The sequence below is a fragment of the Pan troglodytes genome, chromosome 12 (genome assembly GCF_028858775.2).
Source record: "Pan troglodytes isolate AG18354 chromosome 12, NHGRI_mPanTro3-v2.0_pri, whole genome shotgun sequence".
Taxonomy (NCBI): domain Eukaryota; kingdom Metazoa; phylum Chordata; class Mammalia; order Primates; family Hominidae; genus Pan; species Pan troglodytes.
Genome location: NC_072410.2, coordinates 108,270,943 through 108,284,421, shown reverse-complemented (window position 1 = coordinate 108,284,421; position 13,479 = coordinate 108,270,943). Strand labels below are relative to the sequence as shown.

The 13,479-nt window shown below is 37.6% G+C and overlaps 1 long non-coding RNA gene across 1 annotated transcript in view; it reads right to left on the bottom strand.

The window, feature by feature from the left end:
* Window positions 1-1,376: 1,376 nt before the first annotated feature.
* The window catches only part of LOC134807833 (uncharacterized), a 133,120-nt gene continuing 121,017 nt past the window's right edge, over window positions 1,377-13,479 (bottom strand). Inside the window, exon 3 of the long non-coding RNA XR_010149190.1 lies at window positions 1,377-1,472. This is a non-coding gene — a long non-coding RNA (uncharacterized LOC134807833). The remainder of the gene's footprint in view (window positions 1,473-13,479) is intronic.

The window sequence follows — 13,479 nt, the reverse complement described above, 5'->3', positions numbered from 1 at the left end:
TTGTTCAAATACCTGTGCATTTTGTTCATGATCTATGATTTTCCTGATTGAAAAAACCATAAAATTTTACCTCATATATTTGCTTTTTGGTTACAATCCTAGAATCTGAGGCACAATACAAGAAGCAAGAGATGATTTTTAAATCAAATCTAAGCATTCTTTGGTAGTGAGAAGAAAAAATTAACAGGGCTGTAGTGAAATGTGCACAAATCTGAATGGTGCTGAGACACGGAATATGTAAAGTTCAGTCATTACAACTGTTTGATTAGATAACTAATTATAATTACTTATGCTATATGGCTTAGTTAATCTGATTAAATAAGGGATGTTTGATGCTATCCAGTTACACCCGAAATGGTAAAGTGATGTAAATGGGATTGAAGTGTCAGTAGAAATTTTTACTTAAGTACAGCGGTGTTGCCTCTGTGTAGGCTTTCTCACCATCTTTGAGCCTATCACATACTAGAGAAGAATCCTAATTCTAGAAATAAAATTACATGGACTTTAGTTCTGATTGGCTATCTGCAAGCAGTGCAAACCATGAGCAAGTTATTGAACCTCTCTCAGCAATCAATTACTTTTTACATAGGCCTGCTGTGAGGATTAAATGAGATGATTTATACAAACCACTTAGCAAGATTGCCTGGAATATGATAATCTCTCAATAGTTAGCATCTGCTAATATTAATATCACCAGATATTATTTTCTAATTTCCCCATTGTATCAGACTTGCTTGCACATCTATGGTAATCATTGCTTCCTCTAACCATACAGAATTCATTGTGGTTTTCAAAATCATGCTGAAATCACAGCTAGTGTAGTCGTAATCATAAAGCCTGGCCCCAGCTTTGAACTTCTAATGCTGTAGAAGTTACATGGAGCAGCCATAATGAATATTTGCAGAAGGAAGGGTATCCAAGAAGGACAGAGGGAAAGAGAACGAAACAGAGTTATGAAAACAGGTAAGCATTTGAAAGTTACAAGAAGACTGGAAGTCAAAGACTATATGTATTATCAAAGACCTGAGTTGAGGAAAAGCTGCATAAACTCATACATTTATATCAGCCACTATTAACTCTTTTGCCCCAATGAGTATATGTATGGAGCCAATGTTTTGAATACATACTTCCTTAAGCTACAACCCATACTTTCCTTTGAAGATAAATACAATAATTATTAAAATCTATTGGCAAAAGTCCAGGCACAGTGACTCACACCTGTAATCTCAGTACTTTGGGAGGTTGAGGTGGGCAGATCACTTGAGCCCAAGAGTTCAAGACAAGCCTAGGCAACATAGTGAGATCCCACCTCTACAAAAAATACAACAATTAGCCTGGCATGGTGGCAGGCACCTGTAGTCCCAGCTTACTTGGAAGGCCGAGGTGGGAGTATCACTTGAGTCAGGGAGATGGAGGTTGCAGTAAGATGAGCTCATGCCACTGCATTCCAGCCTGGATCACAGAGTAAGACCCTGTCCCAGAAAAAAAAAATTAGTGGCAATCATTTTAACCATGTAATGTGATCTACTGTATACTCTTGGTCAAGTACAAAGAACTGAAGACAATTGCTGATAATGGTTGTCTGTATAATTTTCAGCAGTAACACATCCATGTACGATAAGCTAGGCAAGTGTTGAAATAGACATAATTGTCCATCCTGAAGTTTACACTTCTAATTTACCACCTCACAATGGGACTTAAAGAACAGATAGCTTTCTTCTGATTTGAAAGCTAATTTATGTTGAATTTATCTGTTACAAAAATAAAGCAATTTCATGTTTTAGTTTTTTTTTTAACCTCTGATCTAAGACAACAATTATTAAGATACACTAGCGTAGACTGTGATAAAGAGAATAGCTTTAGGAGTCAAACAGACCTATGTTAAAATTCTAGATCTACCATGTACTGGTTATATAGAGTAAAAATTATAAGAACAGCCTCAAAGATGGGTAGTTTAAATTGAATAATGTATGACTCGCTTAGCATGGTGTCTGGAATGTTACAAGCCTCCAGTAGAGAGTAGCAATTGTTCTGCGACCAAAAATATCTATTATAGAGATAGCATTCAGATAATTGGTGCTAAAGACAGACTTCTAACAGGAATATTAATAGAAATAAAACACTAAGACAATTGTTAAAATGTGAGCTCCAGGAGACAGCACTATTTGTTCATTTTGTTCACTCCTTTATATCCTAAACATCTCTGACACAGAGCAAATGCTTAATAAACATTTGTTACATTAATTAATAAAAAGCTATAGAAAATTACATCCCAATAAAGACCCTATCGGCCCTGGGAAAGCACGACGGCGTCCATCTTTCTTCTCCATCCTCCCAGCATGCTCTGTGCTAAGGGTTTCATCCTGGCTGTAAAGTAGGAGCCAGCCCTGCAGCTCAAAGCTTTTCTTTTGTTTTGCTTGAATTATAAATTGACAATTTATAATTTTATAAATTTATAGGGTAAAAAGTGATGCTATGAGTTATGAATACAATGTGACATAATTAAATCAAGCTTGTTAACATATCCAGCACCTCCAATAGTTAAGATTATTTGTGGTGAAAACACTCGAAATTTACTCTCAGAAATTTTGAAATATACAATACTCTATTATTAACTATATTCACTATGCTGTGCAACATAACCCAAAAATGTATTTCTCCTAAGTTTTTATACGCTTTGACCATCATGTCCCCCATTACCCCACCCTCCAGCCTCTGTAACCACCGTCCTACTCTCTGCTTCTGTGAGTTCAATTGATTTAGATTCTACATATAAGTGAGAATGTGGCATTTGTCTTTCTGTGCCTGGCTTATTTCACTTAGCATAACATTTCCAGTTCCATCCATGTTGTCACAAACGTCAGGATTTCCTTCTCTTTTAAGGCCAAATAGTATTCCGGTTTGCGTACATAGCACTTTTTTTTTTATTCATTCTTCTGTTGATGGACATAGGTTGATTCCATAACTTGGCTATTGTGAATAATGCTGCAAGGAACATAGAAGTGCAGATATCCCTTTGCCAAATTGATTTCATATCTTCTGGGTAACTATTCAGAAATGGGATTGCTGGATCATATGGCAATTCTATTTCTAGTTTTTCCAGGAACCTTCACACAGTTTTCCATAATGGCTGTATTAATTTACATTCCCACCAACAGCATGCAAGGGATCCCTTTTCTCCGCATACTCATCAATACTTACATTTCTTCTTTTTGATAGTAGCCATTCTAACAGCATGAAGTGAGATTTTCTTGTGGTTTTGGTTTGTATTTCCCTAATAATTAGTGATGTGGAGCACCTTTTCATACACCTGTTAACCATTTGTATGGCTTCTTCTAAAATTATCTATTTAGGTCCTTTGCCCATTTCTAAAACTGTGTTGTTTTCTTACTATTGAATTGTTTGAGTTCCTCATACATTATATTTTGGATAATTAGCTCCTTAGGACTGGTATGATTTGCAAATATAGTCACTCATTCAGTAGGGTGTCTCTTTACTCTGTTGATTCTTTCCTTTGCTATGCAGAAGCTTTACAGTTCAACATAATCCCATTTGTCTATTTTTGTTTTTATTGCCTGTTCTTCTGGGGTCAAATCTAAAAAATCATTGCCCATACAATGTCATGTAATTTCCCCCCTATGTTTTCTTTTGGCAGCTTTACAGTTGTGGTCTTATGTTTACGTCTTTCATACATTTTGATTTGATTTTTGTATATGGTGTGAGATAATTAACAGAACGAAGGGCAAAAACCATATATCTGATTATATGCAGATAAAGCTTTTGACAAAAATTCTAAATTCTTTCATAATTAAAAATTGTCACCAAAATAGATATAGAAGAAATGTACCTCAACTCAATAAAGTCCATGTGTGAGAAGCCCACAGCTAGCATTATACTCATTATTGAAAAACTGAAACCCTTACTTCTAAGACCTGGAACAAGACAAGGATGCCTACTCTCACAACTTCTATTTAACAGTAGTGGAAGAACTTGCCAGAGCAGTTAGGCAAGAGACAGAAATAAAGGTATCCAAGTAGGGAAGGAAGTAGTGAAATTGTCACCGTTTGGTGATGACATGATTTTATATATAGAAAACTCTACAAACTCTCACCAAAGAAGTTTTAGAACTAATAATCAAATACAGTAAAGTCACAGGATACAAAATCAACACACAAAAGTCATTAGCATTTCTATACACTAACAACAAACGATTTGCAAAAGAAATCAAGAGAGCAATCGCATTTAGAAGAGCTACAAAAACTAAAATACTTAGGAATAAATTTAACCAAAGAGGTGAAAGACCTATACACTGAAAACTATAAAACTTTGATGAAAGAAATTGTAGAAGACACAAATAAATGGAAAGATATCCTGTGTTCATGGATTGAAAATAATAATGTTTTGAAAATGTCCATACTACGTAAAGCAATCTATAAATTCAATGCAATTTCCATCAAAATTCCAACATTATTTTTCACAGAAAGAGAAAAAAAAACTAAAATTTATATGGAACTACAAAAATATCTGAATAGCCAAGGCAATCCTGAGCAAAAAGAACAAAGCTGGAGGCATCACATTACCTAATTTCAAGCAATACTACAAAGCAATAGTAATTAAAATACCATGGTACTGGCCAAAACATTAATAATAATAATAGATAACTTGACCAAGGGAATAATATAGAGAGCTCAGACATAAATCCATACATATATGGCCAATTAATTTTTGGCAAAGGAGCCAAGTATTTGCAATGAAAAATAATAGTCTCTTTCATAAATAGTGCTGAGAAAACTAGATATCCACATACAGAAGAATGAAATTGGGGCTTAAAGCTTTTCAAACATGAAAAGAAATTTTCTGTACATTAAAAGCCTTCCAGTCAAGGATCTCTTATTTATTTTTAGTCACCTAAATGGAAACTGTTTTAATCTTTTTGGATAGAAAGTGAAGTCAGTGCCAAGGGCAAAGGACTTGGGTACTAAATATTTGGCTCTGGCCTCAAGCCTGCCATTCACTAGCTGTGCGGCCTTGAGGTCGCTGCAATAACCAACACCTGATGTAACTCAAGGGTTTATGTATGTTATAAGAAGCCAGAGATGTATTCAACAAGAGAGGGAAATAAAGTTATGAAACATCCTGTGAGTTGATTTCCTCCCCAGTAAAGAGAAATAACCACTGATTTGTCTACACTATGATTCCTAAACGATTGCTCTACAAAAATAATATATATTCACTTTTCCGGGATAATACCACTTCATTACAATAATAGCTACAGCTTATTATAAATAATTTTTAAAGCCCTTCTAAAGGAAAGGATTGAAATACCCGGACAATGAGTAAAGAAACAAACTGAAAAAAAAAATTGGTGACATTAAATGACACAATGGTTTAAAATGCATTTCATTTCAGAGCATTTCTTAGAAATATTATTTTAAAATTGAATTGTTACAGCAGCTACTTTTTCTTGTATTTGGGCCCTGAAAATAGTACACAAAAAAATCTTTCTGATCATGTTTTAAACTATTGTGAGGAAAAATAAAATGGTGATAGGGGAGGGAAGGAGAAGGTCAGTTTATTTTGATTCTGAGTTTTGTCTATATAAAAGGATTATAAACACAGGCTATACCTGTTAATCTTTCTATCTCTAGAAACAAAAATAAAGGATTCACAGAGAGAGTTTGTCTTCCTTTATCAGGAGAAAAAACTAGCTGGAAAAATATAGTGATTTCAGACAATAAGATGCATACTCAGCAGATCTGCAACATTGCACCCTCCTCGTTAGTATCTCCCTTCTGATACTGGAATGGCTCCTGCCTTCAAGGTTGCCTGGCCTAAGGGAGGAAACAAGAGTGTAACAAATGTTCCAGAATACTGAGATTTGCTTTTTCAAAAGAAAGGAAGTTGAAAACAAAGCATGAAGACTGACATGGGAAGACACCAGCACAACCAAGTACTGGGGACTGTTCCAAGAAGCTCTGGAATGTCTACATAGGGGAGTTTTGGGGATAGCCATTTGAGTAGAAGGGATAAGGCTTGCTTGACACAATAAAAACATGTTCAGGCCAGGCATGGTGGCTCACACCTGTAATCCCAGCGCTTTGGGAGGCCGAGGCGGGCCTCGGTCAGGAGATCGAGACCATCCTGGCCAACATGGTGAAACACCATCTCTACTAAAAATACAAAAATTAGCTGGGCATGGTGGTGCAGGCCTGTAATTCCAGCTACCTGGGAGGCTGAGGCAGGAAAATCACTTGAACCAGGGAGTCAGAGGTTGCAGTGAGCCAAGATGGTGCCACTGCACTTCAGCCTGGCGATAGAGCTAGACTCCATCTCAAAAAACAAAAACAAAAACACAACAACAACAAAAACATGTTCAACTACAATTCTCAACGGTGATGTCTCCTCAGAAGTGAAATTTGAGATATGTGTGTGCAAGCACTGCACTTTTCTATTATTTTCCAAATATCCTATACTAAATCTTAAGTGTTTGTAGAAGAGAAAAAAGCAAATAACAATGTCATATTTCAAAAATTTATCCCAATGATATTGAGGAGATTTTTATATTGATTGCTTTTTTATAAAGTGATCTGTTTTTCAGTTTAAGATACTTTCTTCATCATCTTAGACCATAAATCAGTTTCTTGAAGACATTGTTTGTTAAATAATCCCCCATCCCCAGCTCCTGCTACAGTCTCTCAAAAATTGATTAGGTTGCCAGGTTCACCCCCCACCCAGGAATTATTTAAACATTATTCTAAATGTGCAGTCAACACTTTGCTGTCATCTGCTTCTAATGAAGATGATAATGATGAAGATCACAGCATTGTGGGTTAAGACTCCATAAAAGTGTATGTGTTTATTAAACTGTGGATAATGACTTAGGTCACAGCTTCAGTAGAATGAGAGGTGTTGTAACATCATCTTTAAGTTTCTGCTTGTAAGGATTTCTGTTTATCTCCTAGACATGTAAGTTTGGGGTGTCAAGAAATCAACCCTCCATCCCAATTTCAAAGAACTGATAGTTAATGGTGATCAATATAACAGCATTGTTAATCTTCGAAATTGCATACAAGCCCTTGACATAGGGTTTCTTGATAAAATTGGTTTGGAAAGTACTACCTGGGCCTGAGAATAAATGGACACTGCCCTCCTCTCTTATGGTAATGGGACCTGAAGCAAAGTTTACCAGATTTTCTCACCAGTCACAAGCTAAAAATTTGCATTTGTACAGTGGGTACATATAGTTTTATCACATTGGACAGAAAGCAGAAAACAATTCACTTCCCTTTTACTGAACCATGAGACAAGCAGAGAGAGAGAACCATGACTCTCAGCAACCATAACAGTATGGGCCCAAGCAAACTACTGGAGAGAAAAATCTGAAACTGCTCACTGCTTACTGCAATTCCCCACTCACATAAAGGAGAGCAGAGTCTTCTTCAGCATAAAAGAGAAGGTTACGTGTTTCTCCTTCCTCTCCCTCACTTTTGTTCTTTCTTAACATTTGGTTCAAAGGCCAAGGCTTTGGTCAGCCAGGAGTATTGCTTTACTCATTTTCTTTATGGGGAAAAAGATCATTCGTGTAAAAAAGGTTCCCGCTTCTGCATATGAGACAGACCAACAACTGCCCTTCTGTGATATGGGCAGTTCAGCTGAAGAGCCAGAAGAGGACATTAATGAAATTAGCATTAAATGCTACATCCTACACCAAAAATTCATTAACTCTTTTATTTCAAATTATGCCCTGCCACATCATTCAAATATTGCTTATAAGATATACAATGAAGAGTAACATAAAGATGCCCTAAATTTATATGTGGATCTCCCCATTTTTACATTCTAAGAAAGGGTATAAAATTTAAAAAAATCATCTGTGCTTCATACATTCAAGTTTAAAGAACTGAAGTCAAAAATTCTTGCTCCCTGTATTAGGCAGAATAATTGTCCCATGTCCACATCCTAATCTCCAGAATCTGTGAAAATGTTACCTTACATGGCAAAGGAGAACTAAAGTTGCAGATGGAATTCAGATTGCTAATTAAAATAGGGAGATTATCCTAGATTATCTGTGTGGGCCCAACCTTAAAAGGGAAAGAGGAACTCAGAGCCACAGAGACAGCAGTGTGAGAAGAAATCAGCCTAGTGTTGCTGGCTCTGGAGGTATCTGAAGGGGCCATGAGCCAAGGAAGGTGGGCCACTTTTAGAAGCTGCAAAAGGCAAGAGGATGGATTCTCCCCTAAAGCCTCTCGAAGGCAACAGAAAACCTGCCAAACTTAATGTTAGCCCAATGAGACCCATTTCAGACTTACAGAGCAATAAGACCATACATTCATGTTGGGTTCAACCACCAAGTTTGTGGTACATTTTGAGTATCTCTTACTTGAAATGCTTGAAACCAGAAGTGTTTTGGATTTCTTTTTTTCTTTTTTTTTTTTTTTGGATTTTGAAATATTTGCATATACATAATGAAACATGTTGGGGATTGGACCTGAGTCTAAACAAGAAATTCATTTATGTTTCACGTACACATTATACACATAATCTGAATGTAGTTTTATACAATATTTTTACTAATCGTTTGCATGAAACACAAATTTGTTTCATGCACAAAATTCAGATGTGGATTTTTCCACTTGTGGCCTCATGTCAGCTCTCAAAAAGTCTCAGATTGTGGAGCATTTTGGATTTTGGATGTTTAGATTAGGGATGATCAACCTTTCTTACAGCAGCCTAGAAAATAATATACTCCCTACTTCCTTATTCTGCTCTTCCTCAGACAGGTGAGTGTCACTCTGACGGAGTCTGTCTTCAGCAAAAGTAGCATCTTGGTCCACTTCTGCCAAATGATTACAGCCTTTAGCTCCTCCAAAATTGAGTTAGTGGAACTCCAAGTTTCTCATGATTGCCATTTTCTGTAGTATCAGTGGGAAGTACACATAGGAGTATCATGGAGCCAAACTCATACCAGCATTGTTTAGATGTCACAAATAAATCCTCAGCTTCCGAATCACCTACTGCATGCAGAGTCATGTTTTCAGATCCTAGTGCGTAATTCGAAGAGTGACCAAGGCTCACGGTGCAATCTCCAGCCACAAATGCTTAACACTGACTGAGAAAAAGGAGGAAATAGTTCTGGCTTTAGTTCTGCCTGGAGCCTGTTGTGTCTGTCCTGGGGTCATTATTTAAAACCAGTAAGGAGAAATCTTCTATTGAGAGGTTAATTGTGACCTTCTGATTTCTTGAAAGAAAAAAAAAATATCCATCTATCATACAGCCTCCCTAGGAGTAGCATTTGGGATTATCCTGACTTTTTGCAAGATTTAGACAGTTGCAGGTGGATACTCCCTCTTAGGGTCTTTCCCTCTGAAATTCCATCACCATTTTGAGCTGTATGTTCTTTAACTCAAAACCGAATTGTGGTGGACTCTGTCTAGTGAGTCTCTCACGAGGATGTTTCCTCACATGTATAACTTTTATAAACAGTCAGCTCTCCAAACTGCCTTGCTTTCTCTGAGCCATTCTTCACCCCCAGCAAGATTCCAAAGCATGTTGTATTTTCATGTACTAGTGGCTACTGATCTTACCTCTTGCTCTTGAGTTACCTAGACATACGAAGCTCATCTCTTAAAGGTAGTCTTCCTTGTTCTCCACATCTCTCTGTTCAAAATCACCTTTAGCAAATTCATGAACTTCCAAAAGCATGTGCACCTCCAGAGGCCAGCAATGATCAACATGCCCCAGACCATGTGCGCTCCCTGAAAATCTTCTCCTCTCTCAGAGTTTGAATTTTTCAGGCCTTGACTAACTTGTTCTCTTTTCCTGGCAGCAAAATGTCTTTCTTTTCCCTTTTTTTTTTTTTTTTTTAATCACAGAAGGATTGTCTCTGAGAGCTCTGGTTCCTCTGTTTTCCTTTTCTTCCTTCTCGGCAGACTGAGTGAAGTTTAAAATGTTTAACCTACTTTCTAAGTTGCTTCTCTTTCTTCTTAACCACATGTGGAGCTAACCCTGTTTGCTAGATCACTCTGCTTTCCTTCCTTTCTCTTTGCTCTTGGGCCAGGCACACATGCTTCCAGCTTCTGTCTCATGATGTCCCCAGCATGAGAGAGAGGAATTCAGTCTGTTCCAGATCAGCCAAAAATAAATGCAGCCCACCACATGGATGGTCTCTTCCCAGCAGCCTACAGCAAATCTAGGCCCAGTTTAAATCTTATTGACATTTCTTGCTGAAACTGAGAATGCAATCTTCCCTGAATCCATCAACTTCATACATTTCCTAGCCATATCCCTCATAGCACATGCCATACCTGTTTCCTCACAAGTAGTTGTGCTACCTTGAAGTATGCTCTGCTGGTATTCACCTTAACAATCTGACCATCTCATTTAACCTCCTCATGTAGCTGTCTCAGATGTTAGGGTGGTATCTCATTTGCTCTTATGACTGGTTCCCCACTTACTACTAAGTGAAGGTCTCTCAATGGTGCTTAAGGCAGCCTTCCTCTGGGAAAACATTCTAGTTCCCTCTCTGAGAAGATACGGCCTAATAGTTGCCAAAATTTAGGGGAGAAATATAGCCTCCATTCTAGTAACAACTGAATCATCCTCTTCATTTTTAGTTGTTCCTCTGAAAGCAGTTAGATACAGCAAAATCCTTTCCCATTTGTATCTGTGTGTTTCATAAGTTCTGTCTTTGGGTTAAGAAAATGCCTCTCTTGCTCCATTTCAATCAACACAGATTCCTTCATTTCTTTTCCCACATTTCCACTGCTCCTCTCTGACTTGACAACAAAAACCTGTCATTTTTAAAATGAATTCTGCTCCAATTCCTGAAAACAGTCTGTTTCACACATGGGCTGTTTTAATTTTTTCTCCATTTCATAGGCTTTCCATCTCAATCCACCAAAATGACACATTACTGATCTAGGAAGATATCCTATTTCTTTTTATCTTCTCATTGACTAAAAATGCAACATTTCTCTGTCATTGATCTCAGCGCGGATCTCTGAAACCCACATTCATGTTTAGGGCTTCTGAAGGGAAGAATCTAGAACAAACCTGGGGCTCATGTGGGTAGGCGTGACTCCACCTCTGGAAGCCACATGCGTGCAAGTCTCCTAGGAAAAGTTTCCTCTTCTCCCCGGATGAAATTCAAAACAAAACAGAGACAATATTTGAAAATGCTACTCTAGTACTCTGTCAAATCCCAAGTATTAACAATCTCAGGGCTAAAACATCCATAATAATATTTTATAGGTGCAATTTAGCTGCACGTTTGTAACTTAAAGTCCCAGTAATATAATGTCTACCTGTCACTGCAATGCTATTGCATCCACACACAAGCTACTGCAAACTTCTTGGCCTAAGGGGTGCCAAGGTTTGGCACATCAGCTCATATGAGCAAATATGTAGATTTTCCGTAAGGAAACTTTCTTCCTAAAGAGGACAAAGATGGTTGATGTTCAAATACTATCACTTTCCCTCTTCCTGTCTTTCTGTCTAAATATCTAGTAAATAGAAGGATGAGATGGTGAACTTGGATTTGAGATTGCTGAAACAGAACAGCCTAATCTATGCCTCACCTAAGTGATGCATCTGGATGCACAAGCAGGCTCACCTTGACATGCACTTGTGGTCTTAGACTGAAAAGTTGGAACAGGGTGTCTCTCCACCGTGTGAATAGGACCAGCTCAGATGAGCTTAATTCATTGAAAAATAAAGCAAAGGGGAACCCCCCACTGCCCTTCTTACTATTTCAAGAGACTTCCAGGGAAAGAACGTTTTGACTTAAAAAGATAGTTCTCCAGGTGTAGCCCCTCGTTAAGCATCAGCATCTCCTGGCAACTCATTAGAAATGCAAATTTATTGGGCCCCAACCCAGACCCACCAAATCAGAACCTCTGGGGTTGAGCCCAGCAGTCCTTAGTTTAACACGCCCTCCAGGTGATTCTTGTGCACACCAAAATTGGAGAACCACTGGCCATAATTATACTAATCAGGTTAGTTACTTCTGCACAAGTAAAGAGGAATGAGCAGGGCAAGAAAGAATCCCACTCCAAGATGTTCTCCTCATGGAGAGAGAAAGAGAAATCCTCTTAGCTACATTGTGAATATCAGATCTTCTCCTTTCTATTAGATTATCTTGGAGCAACATAAACATATGAGAAACTCACTTAGAAACAACCTGAATGATCAAATTAATCTTTTCACTATTGTGCAGTGTCCCTGTTGCTCCCAGGATTGTTTTCCTAAAAATCAAATCGGGTATTCCGTCTTACTAAAAGATTGTGGTTAGCTCCCTATTTCCTATGGGGTAAAGTCTAAACTATCTGGAAGAAAAAAGATCAGTCACAAACTTGCCCCAAAACATCTTCTCGACCTAATTTAAATGCATCTTTTATTGTATACCTCAAATGGAATAAGCGACTTTGAATAAAGAAGCAAAAGAAGTAAAGAATCTTCAGCCTCGACAGCAGTTTCTTGTATCAGAAGCCCCCAGAAGCAGATTAGCAGTGCAGAGGTTCAGGTCTATCCCCAAAGATTCAGCTACAGCAGCTCTGGAACTGGCCTATGCATATACATCTTGTCAAGGGCCTCAAGTTAGTCAGCTGCAGGTGTCTGTAGATCACCTGTTAAAAAATCTTGCTCTCCATATTTAATAACTGTGATGGCTGCCATACACTAGACTTTTTAGCAAGTGCCTATTAACTGAGTGATGCCACAGTAATCATTTCCACTTTTGGATATTTACTTTTTATAAAACACTGTAACCTCCCTCTTTATTCCGACATCTCACAACATGCAAATATTATTTTTTACATATCTAAAACATACAGTGAGGACAAATAGAGTCCACAGCATTTTTTACTGGGGTGTCTAATACTTAAATGCCTTAAAACTTGAAAGGTAAGGACTCCAGAGGAGGCACACCATTGAACGTGAAGGAACAAAGTCAGTAGAATTCCAGACGTGTCGATAAATCTACTTTCATTAATGTCTTTATGTGGGCTCCTTTCCCAAGGAGGGCTTCCATGTCTAACTTTAGATAGCTGTTCATAGCTGTTCTGTCAAAGCACTGCAGAGATCACTCCTTCGCTTAATTTTGCCATTAACTTTTCTTTTCCTCTGCAGAGTCTCAGAACAAATACATTCTGTTTGCATGAATAATGCATCATGTTTCCAGGTACAAAGGAGAAGTCTAAGTCTGCACAGCTGTAAAAGGAAACTTCATCTTTTTCCAATGTTTTAGCATCAAAGGGATTGGGATTCATTTAAAAAAAAAGTTGTAATTGTTGTTAATCTTTTGAAATTATTTTCCTTCCACACTCAGCATTTTAAATCAACCAAATATACACTTTTTTTAAAATCATTGATTAAAAGTCAGAAGGCTGTATCCTAGTTTTGGGTTTGCTGCTAGCTGCTACATGACTTTGGGCAAAACATTTGACCTCTCTGAGACTTAGTTTTCCTATTAGAAAAAGGGGC